We start from the raw sequence: 8,805 nt of genomic DNA on the forward strand, positions 1-8,805 counted from the left end.
TTCTTCGCCCGTCTCTATGTTTGTAGATTTTACCGCCCTCTTTCCAGTTGTTTTACATCTCCCAGTATTACCCCGTGCAGAATTATCACTCTGCATAACAGCTTGAAGATTGGATAAACTATTGTCGGTTTTCACACCGTTAATGTGATCGATCACAAGACCATCTTTGATCAACCCCTTGTGACACTCGTATATGAAGCGATGACAGAGATAATTTTTCTTCCCAGCAGTAAACAATAGATAGCCAGTATTAGTAACAAAACCAACTGGTCTCTTCAACCTGCAATTTCTGATCATACCATCAATATTTGATTTGTAGTTTGTTATTATAGGATGTGGAATAAATTTATTTTGCTCCATTATATAATAATATTATTTGTTTAAATCATAATTTGTCTGAAAACTTAGCTAGATAATCCTCCACGGATTTTATAGCGTTGTTACTGTTATTATTTCTTTTATCATAGTATCTTTTAACCTCGCGAAATTTTTTACCACCACAACACGCACATAACTCTCTTTTACTTCGTACTCCAACACCATATCGCAGACATGATATTGGTCCTAAGCTTCCACGGTGAACGCACTGCATGTGTTGTCCGCAGAATTCCTTCCTGCAGGATTTATTGCATGGAGTTAATGATCCGATCATCAGCCATTTGCATCGAGACATTGTATATGTGATATTTTAATTTAAATATTTGTTTGAAATATAATATGAACGACTTTGATAGATTATCCCGAATAAAACCCCTGAGCACAGATAAATTTAATCTTGACAGAATATCTCCTGACCTACCGATGCAAGATCTGGTTGATCCGAAAAATAAAAGTTTGATTAATAAAATTCACGACGCCAAGAAAGAATTTTACGCAGATGGTGCATCTCATGTCTGGTCAACGTTCAAGATTATACGCAACAAAGATATCATCGACGCTACGATGAATGACAAACGAGCGACAACTATCATTAAATACCTTGATAATCGAAAGTATCTTTTCAGAATAAAATTTGTCATACTTGCAGAAACAGATGATTGGATTATCCGTGACAAATATGATCCTGTCCACGGTAATAAAAAAAAAACTGTCGTACTAAGTAAAGATTCCAAACCAGGTCTACTGACAGGTATTGACAAACCGTATTATGAACGAGCATATCCTGTAACAGCAGTTATTTATGGAATCTATGTGATAAATGAAAAACCCAATGTTGATAAACTGGCGCCGATGAAATTTTCAAAAATAAACTGTGTAGCTGAACGAGTAACAGAACATTTTAGCGTTTCGACTCGTGGAAACGGTCTAACGGATAAAAGACGTAAAATAATAAACACGTGGGTAAGAAATGGTTAAAGATGCCCTGCGTCTATCAAAGATGTCGCTGAGTTAGGAAGAAAATTAAAATTTCCAATAACCGTAGCGACGATAACAGGAGAGATTTTGTATGAATCAAAATATAAATCAAAAGGAGCTTCGATTGAAATTATTGATTATAACGCACACGCGTGGACTAACGCAGTAACAATATTTCCACGAGATCGAACTGTTAAATACTATCGCGGAGATATGTTTGATTTTATTAACGAAATAAGTAAAAACGATCCTGTGTCAGTATGGTTATTTCAGAGTTCTAACGACGAATCAGATATGGAAGAAAAAAAATAAATTTGATCAATTTGTAAGACCAAATGGCGTTATTTATCGAACAGATCTTCTTCACGAGAAAATGAAAAATCTTGCACTGCAATATACTGATGATACTGACGAACTATTGAGCAACTGTTTTACTGTTCCGTCAGTTGCGGCTCATTTTGCTAGAAACAAAAATTCGTGGAAACCAACTAGGTTTGATTTTCTTGATGACATTGTATCCAGTTGTGTCGAATATGGACACGGCGGATTGTGGAATACTAAATACGATCATAAAGATGTTATTTCAGTTGATATGGTCGCGTGTTATCCCAGAAGTTTTCTCGGGATGGGAGATTGTTCTGTATACTTTAAAAGATACGGTCATCCGACGCACGAAATGACGAGAGTATCGATAAATAGACCATTACCGGATTTTGACCTGACTGGATTCGCTTGTATCGAGTCATTTGAAATGTCTAATGGACTTCATCCAATTTGTTATGTTTGGTTTGGAAAACATTTTTCAGAAAAAATGTGGGCACCAATAGTACTATTACGGTATATGCTTGATTGTGCAATATTAATATCGCTGACGATCAGCGAAGCAATTATATCATATCGAAAACAAACCGAAGTTTGGTTACCACAACAAAAGGAGTATTCGGATGAAAACCCGGATAAAACTGATTATGAAAATAAGATCACAAAAGATCTTGGTAGAAAAATAATTGGCAAGTTCACCCAAGGGGGATCATATGATCATAAACGACATTATACAAGATTGATCATGGACGATGCTGAGTTAGATTTCATAATCGCTGATACAACGAATAAGAACACGTTTATAAGTCGAGAAATAGCTTTCTTGCCAAAGGAAATAAACTAGGTACAATTGTGAGCTACATGGACGGTAAGTCACCGCAGTTTACTCATTTAAGATCTTCAATGTTAGCGTACGTTTCGATAAATTTATTATCGATGATAAATAAGGTTTCTAAGTTTGCTGTCAGAGTTGCTACGGATTCGTTTTATATAAGTAAAAAATATTCACTACTGTTAGAAAAATTAAGCATAGACACTTGTGCATCGTGGGGTTCGTGGAGAATAAAAAAGGAAAATATACTTAATTATTCCGAATCCGCTGATGTTGTGGTTAAAGATATTTACTGTAAAAAATATCAAAAATCAAAACTATCGTCGACAACTTCGTTGTTACCATCGGTATACGATCCAATAACTAGATACAAAACAGTTTATCTAAACGGACCTGGCAGTTCTGGTAAAACCACTCGAGCTATCGAACTATTTCAGAATTCAGATATGATTGTGCTAACACCCACACACAGACTCGCGCGAGAAATGAAACAACGAGGAGTACAGTCATGTACTTATCACAGCTTCTTCAGATGGAAGGGTGAAACATGGACATCTTTAAGGATGGGAGAAAAATATATTCCAAGGATCATAATATGGGATGAAATATGCACTGTACCGCTAGAAACATTAAAAATGTTTCTTGATTGGTTATTAACAAGAAATACTGCTGTGATAATGTGCGGCGATCACGGTCAACCACCACCCGTAGTTGGACCATCTCCACATGATTGGCTGAAAAATTTCGTTGATTACTATGAAGAAATAACTGATGATCATAGAGCACTTGATGCAGAATTAAAGGAATTTAAAAAATTAATCAGACTACAACCGAATAAAATTCAGTGTGAGGTAATGCGCGAGATAATTTCAGAAACACCTCTGAAAGACTTTTTGCGCGCGTGGAGACCAAACGATTTGATAGTTGCAGGTAGAAAGATACTTCGTGATACACTTCAATGGGAGTTGTTTCAGTTACAACGAGAAAAGTTTCCAACGTTGCCAGTTCCGTTATGTTATCGACCAGCAGATACGCGACGGCAAAATATTGACTTTGATATACCAGGACACTTGACAGAGTCAAGGAAACAGAATCTTGTGTTGAATGATATTGTTGCAGTTGATGTTGATGTTGTTGAAGATGCTCTACGTGCTGATAAATCCCCGTGGACGCTTGGATACGCGATGACGATTCATTCATCTCAGGGATTAACTATTACTGATACAGTTGTTTGGATCGTTGATGATCGTATCGACGGTTCGAACTTAGTTTATCTTGCAGTGTCTCGAGTTAGAAAAATATCTCAATTGAGACGAATCGTCATGGACTCGTCAGTGATCAATGATGATATTGACAATGATATAATAAGAAAAAAATTATCTGGCTATAAACAAAGTGACAAAAAAAACAAACGCGATTTTGATCTTGATGTTGACTTTATTAATGCGCTGAAACAACAACAGAATAATCATTGTGCAAGTTGTAATTGTATAATGTTATGGTGGTATCTGAAAAATGATCCAAGACAATTTACCGTAGATAGAAAAAATAACAATCTTGGTCATACACGAGAAAATATGTTGACCTGTCTTGAATGTAACCGACGTCGCGGCGCTGGCACCAGTGCTAGTTAAGTGATTTGGGTGGTAATTGTGTGTCATCGGGAATTACTTGTAATTGTTCACGTACAAATCCACGTTGAGGAACAGTTGAATCCAGTCTGTAGATTGCTGGTCTACCTGAGGATCTTGTCACGGTGGATATCTTGTGTGTGGTAATACTCCAAATAGGATCAGTCGCTCTTTTTTTACCACCTTCGAGTTCACCGGGCTCATATAAATACCTTACAGTGACATTGCCTAATACTGGCTGTGCTGAAAGATCACGTTGTTGTGTAGGTATATTTTTTTTTTTTGTAATTGCATTAATCGGTTTCATGTTTGTCGTTCGAGTTGTTTCATTATTTAATGCAGTTATCACACTTGGTAATCTTGCAACCCATTCACGAGATCTCGTATCCTGAATAAATTCCTTCGCGTATTGATATCCAAATAACCGCTCAGCAGCTGTTCGATTAAATCGTTCAACAATTGCCTGATCACGATGAATTGCAGTATGTCCTCGTCGTATTTTGACATTATGTTGCTTCATCAACGATGATACTGGACCAAGAAATTCCTTGCCAGGATCAACCTGTAGCAGCTGTGGCCATCGTAGACCACCTCGTTAATAAATTCGTTCAAACGCATCGGCTACTTCAGATGCTGTTTTCGTTGATAGCGGTTCTGCATCTTTATATTTACTTGCAACATCAACAACAGTTAGCGCGTACTTGTATGTTATTTGACGTCGACCAATTTTAACAGTATCATGAGGTAAAAACAGAATATCAGTTTGATGAACTTCATTAGGAACACTGACACTGAAATGTGCAAAGTGAATTTGCTCAGGTGGCGGTAGGTAAATTTGCCATATTGCCTGTTTGGATAACCACGTTTTAGCAGTAGAATGTTTAACCGCTGCTGCATCAGCAAGTTTACTAATTGTTGCTTTACCTTTCCAGTATCCAGTTGGGGAATAATAAATCGATTCCATTTTATATATTACCAGCCCCTAACGCTAATTTACCTTTCATCGCGGATCTTACTAACCAATTAGCTAATTTTTTCTTTGATATTTTTTATTTTTTTATAGAATTTAGCGCATGAATTAATTTCACATCTGCAATATGCCTATGTTGTAGATCATTGCTTTTATACGCAACATCACGAGCATGACATGCTTTATCAATAGCGTTTATTGGTTCCTCGCCTGGTTTTGGTTGATCCTGATTATCAAGCCTGATATCGAGTCGAGTACCAGGACCGCAATAATTATATCCTGGTAGGTGTTTTTCTCCTGGGTATTTAGGCCACGGAGTCCCGGGTAATTTTGTTAATTTTGCTGCAATATCACCTCCTCGTTGCTTTTCTTTTTAACGCTGACTTTGTTCCTGATTTATCACCGGGAATAAATTTAAATTTCTTTGTACCACACCGCGTACACTTACCCGTAACCGCTGATCTGTTATTTTTTGTGGTAATAGTTGTTAGTGTATCCGTCGGGGTACGCGTCCTGCACTTCACACAATATAAATCCTTGGATATTTTATACAGCATGGATGTAATTGATTTTTCAGCGACAAGAAAACGAGAACCTGTCAAGCACCATCCTGCGTTACCAAATTCCATCAGAATGATAGTAATAGGATCATCTGGAAGTGGAAAGACACAGTTGTTACTTAATCTTATAATGAGATGATTAAAGTGGGATAAATTGTATTTGGTAGCCCCGTCAGTTGATGATCAACGATGTTATGATGTGCTCAAGGATTTTAATGAAAACGCGCAAATAGATAAAGATAACGATGTTATCAAGTTTATAACCGATATTGATGAAGTACCATCAGTAGATTCCATAGACGGATTTATTAATAATTTAGCTGTATACGATGATGTGATGCTGGACAAACAATCAAATCCAGCTAGGATTTTTTCTCGAGGTAGACATAAAAACACCGATGTCATTTATGTTACTCAACGATACACACAAATACCAAAAGTGATCAGAGATAACTGTAATATTTTAGTTGTGTTTAATGGAGTTGATACACACACAATGAGAAATATTCATCAAACTTGGTGCAGCGGTGACATTGATATAATTAAATTCAGAAATTTCTTTTCACGAGCGCAAGCTACTCCACATGGATTTATAACAATATATTTGCACGATCCTAGAACAAGACATCGAATCGGACTTGATAAAATATTTGGATAAATTAATAGCAGCAGAGGGGGCGGGACCTCAAGTTGGTTCGTTTTTTTTTTTGCAATATACTCGCCATTAACAAGTTTTTAGTTGGAGAAATAACGTGGACTAACCTGGGGACTCTAGGGACTCTTTGAGGATCTCGGAGAGAGTCCTCAGTTAGTTAATTTGATTTTTAAACTTATTAATCCCTTTTTTTAGGAAGTCTTCTTTCGGTTTTTGGACGCTTCCAAAAGTTGGTCTGTTCGCCCCCTCTGCTGCTGTCATAATGAGAATATGTTCACTGAGACATGTTTCATTTTTAGAATGGGGGTGGGGGGGGGCTGTGACTTTCTAACTGGAGAAGAAATGAAACTTTACATTGCGAAGTTATGATCCTTACCTTAAGATCAAGGTGACAGCAAGGTGGCAGCTATTGTCTTGTCCAGGCTATAGCATTTGAACTACACAAGATACTTTCATGAAATTTTCCCGAAACTATATATCAATATTAGAAAATATTTTGCATGCCAATCATAGTCCCCTCACTTCAGTTAGATCTGTGTCATGAAATAAAAAGTAAGACAGTGACCTGTTTTCTTGGCAGGGTTGTAAGTCTTGAAACAAAGAAGCTATTTTCACTTTATTAAAATATACGTCAGCGCTAGCGAGTGTTTCACATAACAGTCATGCCTCTTCACCTCAGTGGTCAAGGTGATAGCAGGTGAAATTGTAACTGTGACCTGTTTGCTCATCTTGTCTGTTACTCTTATATATCATGATAGATCTTTACAGAACTTTCCCGACCGCTCCGGTGGCCTAGTGGTTAGAGCATCCGCCTCGGATGCGGCAGGTCGTGGGTTCGCACCCCCCGCCGAGTCATACCAAAGACTTAGAAAAATCATACTAACAGCTGCCTCGCTTGGCGCTCAGCGTTAAGAGGTTAGTGTTAGGACTGGTTGGCCTGGTGTCAGGATAATGTGACTGAATCCATAAAAGAAAGTAATTTTTTGTTCTTCGGCAATCGTTGGAGTCATTACCGGCTTCCACAACGGAAGTTTTGTTAGTAATACTTTACCAGCATTAAAGCCAACACCTTCACGCCAAATAGCATCATCGTCAGTAGCCTTTCTTACAAGTACAACTCTATGCTTGGCCCCAAAAATAACCGTTTCTACAGAATCCAACGATGTGAGACAGTGGAATCGCGCATGAAAATCTTCTATTACCTCTTAACATCGATCGACGTGTTGTAAAACCTACGCAGAGGCGTGCATTAACGCTAATCATTATAGGTTGTGAATCAACATCACCGGTGTTGGCAGCGTTTCCTGGTTGTCCTATAACAGTGCTGTCCAACCCGTGCCTGATTTTAAATGGCCCGCCAGAGCTCGAGCAGCTATATAGTCGTTGCTTTTCAGTTTTATGCTGCGGCCCTCGGCTTCAAGATAAATATCTGTCAGTGGCCCATGGTGTCAAAAAGGTTGGACAGCACTGTCCTATAATATACTGTCTCTTGTCATGAAATTCAGAAGTGTCTTTAGCAAACATAATTGACGCGACAGCTGATCTTGTATAATCATCAGAATATCTTGCTAGACCTATTATTGTTGTAGCAACATCGACGTCTTTTTGAATATTTTCAATACTTTTCCACCAATAATGTAGGCCCTATCACCAATCATGTAGCACTGTCACTGATAATCTCGTATGGATTCAACATTGAGAATTGGTGCGTCCATATCGAACGCTGGATCATATATAGGTTTGAACATTTTATTATAATTGTTATCGTCTAACACGAAGACCACTTCCTGCTATTAAACTTGCCGTTATATGTTTTCTTTATCTGACGGGGGTATATCAGCCAACTCTGCTAGTTTTTCATTTGCAGCTTGATTTATTATTTTACTAATTTTGTAGACATAACTTCAGTACTGGATAATTTTACTGGTTATGGTTTTCCTTGTACTTATTAAGCTAATCTTTCTTTGATCAATGAAAATGTTCTGCCGGCAACATTACCAATAGCACTAATACCTTTATCACAAACAGCCTCCATAGCCTTCATCCCTAATTGCTTTGCAATCGGTATTGCTTTTGGAACCAGCCTTCTGAATAAACCCATAACAACATCACGAGTCCATCTCGTAAATCGCTTTTTAAGTTGGCAATCGTGAATTTACTACCCTAACTAGTACAGGCCCACGCTGAGCAGTGTGTATAATCATTTTTAAATTACATGCTGATTAATTAATTGTTTCAGTCGCTGTGATAATCATCAGTGATTTCATTAATAAGAGAGGGATACATGTTACGATCCATAACACCGCCTGTAAATAATCTTCGACAAATATCAAATATTTCATTCATAATTTCTGGAGAATTATTTCCTGCGCGTTTTCCTCCGATCAGAATTTATAATCTATCTACGTCAGAAAGAATATTGTTAGGATAAGCAATAAAACCACTTCATTGAGTAGAAAACCACTTCTGGTTGCTCCTTC

Source organism: Sinohyriopsis cumingii, chromosome 5 (genome assembly GCF_028554795.1).
Source record: "Sinohyriopsis cumingii isolate HCF-2022 chromosome 5, ASM2855479v2, whole genome shotgun sequence".
Lineage (NCBI taxonomy): Eukaryota > Metazoa > Mollusca > Bivalvia > Unionida > Unionidae > Sinohyriopsis > Sinohyriopsis cumingii.